The following is a 2,634-nucleotide window of genomic DNA, read 5'->3' as shown; positions in this document are numbered from 1 at the left end:
GCTTCTCCCACCAGGGGCAGGGGCAGTGAGAGGCAAAGCTGTCAATAATGAAGATCCAGGGACACATCAGGCTGGGAGGCCCCGCAAGGGCCTGAACCGGGGCCCTAGCCCAGTGATTCATTTCGTGCCAAGTCAGCATCTCTCCAAGTTCACGGCCAAAGAGACCAGGCCCAGACATTTTACTATGGGGAAAATACTGATGATATACAGATATGATATATATTGTATACATCACACATATATTGATGTGTATGTGGCTGTGTATACTTTTTAAGAGGTCTGCAAAATTCTGGTGGTATGAACTCTGTTACCCCCCAGAAGAAGAGCCATTGCTATCTATCCTATTTTGAAGTCGACAGCACAGGATAATACCAGTGAAAGCCTAGGGTCTCTCACCGAAAGAAGCAAAAAAGACAGAATGGTCAAATTACATAATAACAGTAACTTTCATCTGTGCATTTTTACTGACTGCCAGGCACCCTGCTTAGGGCCTTATTTAATTCCTTCGTTTACACCCGCATTGGTGGTTCTATTCTGCGTCTGGTAGATGAGTCAACGAAAGGTTAAAATCAAAGTACTCTCTTGGGGTCACAGGGCCAGGCGGAGGGAGGGCTTCCGACTGCTGTCGGTGCTCTCAGCTTACCCAAGCCTTCCCCATCAAACCGGGGTCAGCGGAAATGAGCCCAACTACAGACAGCCATCTCCTTTGTGAATGTCACCTCCCTGACGTTCTGAGGGGTGGGCAGATGTGGCAGGCCACCCACTGCGCCTCCAGCATTTCATCCACAGGCAACAGACGTGCCCTCACTCCCCGCCTGTGACCCTCACCGTCCACCATCTCAAGAGAGAGAAGGATGTGCGTGAGGGGGTGAGAAGGAGCAAGACCGCCTCTGTAATACACACCCCACACTGCGGCCTTCTAAGGAAGCCAGAAGTGCTCTACTCGACAAGTCTCCAGCGTCCTCACTTACAAAGGATTAGACAATTCTATTAAGGAGATTAGCTTTGCCTAAAGATTAATTAGTCTGGTGCTCGTGCCTGGGTACTTGCACCTGGTGTGTGGAGGGCAGTGGGCCTATGAGCAAGCAGAGGAGAGGCCAGGGGCGGATGAGTTGCCTGCGAGCAGCGAGCCTGCCACACACCCTGGGAGGCCAGGAGGCTGGGCTGGGGAGCAGGCAGACTCAGGGCCTGCCTCTGAGCAGAAGATGGTGGATTGCTTGGCAAACAGTGAAACCAATCCTACACATAGAGAAGAAGTATTGATGAAGTTGTGCAGAAAAAGAGCTCAAAGCAAGGCAGTTTATCTTATTTAATGATATTCTTGTACACAGCAATATTGTCATCCAGAAGAAGAAATGTCACAAACATCGTATTATTCTGGTGGAAAACGTCCATCACAGATGTGGGAGACTCGGAATGGATGACTTCCCAAGACGCCAACTAAATCATCTGCAGCCTGTGCTGCCACAGTGAAGTCTGATTGGGCGAATCCTGTGAACAAACACGATCCTTATTTACCCTCCGAAGCGGTGGACACCCAGAGGTGTACACGCCGCCTCTGGGCTCCTGCCTCGGACGCTCCTCCGTGCATGTGTTGCCAGAGAGCAAAATCCACGCCTCTTCACCGTCATCACCTTTGCCACCAACGTGGTTTTGTCATCTCTGGGCCTTGCTCTGAAAAGTGCTTTCTTCTTCCCAGCCCATCTGTCCTCTAAGGCTGTGCAGACTGGTGACTGCTGCTATGACCTGCTTTCTCCGGAGGACATCGCCATGGGCCAGCCTACTGGTCCGGACTCTTACAGTCAGTCACTGAAGCCTCCTTTAGATGGTGCATCAGGTGATGATGGCGATGATGACAGCAGTGACTAAGGACACTCTGAAATACTTAGTTGGGTGTGACTATCAGCAAAGTCAGCTTTGCGGGAAATGCAAAATTCTGAGCTCTCGGTTTTTCTCTAGCCATGATATTGGCTTGAGAAACTTTTCAACTACATGCCCTAATATTTTCTGTAGAAAATAGGTCCTGTTTTCATTCCCCTCCACCCCCCAACTGCCGCCACCTGCAACTCTTCTGAAACTCCCTGCTCCTCTCAGGGATAGCCTATTGAAAACATAGCAGATAAATTTTTGGTTTCTTATTGTTTAATTTTAGATTATTTTCTTAGAAGATTGGGAAAAAGTGTTTAGTTAATGGATTGTGTACTACATGACTGTTTATTATATGTTCTGTTATATGAAAAAACTGACAGCAAAGAATGATGGAAAAGGGAGTATAATGCGATTAGTTGATAATATTACTAGCTTTTTAAATCTTTTTTAAAATCCTCACCCCAAAATATGTTTACTGATTTTACAGAGAGAGGGGGAAGGAAAGAAAAAGGAAAAAAACAATGTGAGAGGGAAACGCTGATGTGAGAGAGAAACATCCATCGGCTGCCTCCCCTGCACTCCCCGGGCTGTGGAACCCACCTGCACCCTAGGTCCGTGCTCTGACTGGGAATCGAACCCATAACCTTTTGGTGTACAGGATGACACTCCAGCCAACTGACTCACCCAGCCAGGGCTTATTTGCTACTTTCTAACCATTCTATCTAATGGTTAAGACACCAGTAACAAAAATATATGATTTAGAAA

The 2,634-nt window shown here is 47.7% G+C and overlaps 1 pseudogene; it reads left to right on the top strand.

Annotated features, from left to right (window-relative positions):
* The first annotated feature begins 1,205 nt into the window (after positions 1 to 1,205).
* On the top strand, positions 1,206 to 1,943 carry LOC114508395 (annotated as a pseudogene).
* The last annotated feature ends 691 nt before the right edge of the window (positions 1,944 to 2,634 follow it).

The sequence above is a fragment of the Phyllostomus discolor genome, chromosome 11 (assembly GCF_004126475.2).
Source record: "Phyllostomus discolor isolate MPI-MPIP mPhyDis1 chromosome 11, mPhyDis1.pri.v3, whole genome shotgun sequence".
NCBI classification, from domain to species: Eukaryota; Metazoa; Chordata; class Mammalia; order Chiroptera; family Phyllostomidae; genus Phyllostomus; species Phyllostomus discolor.
The sequence above is the reverse complement of the archived record's forward strand: the minus strand, read 5'-3'. Positions and strand labels throughout refer to the sequence as shown.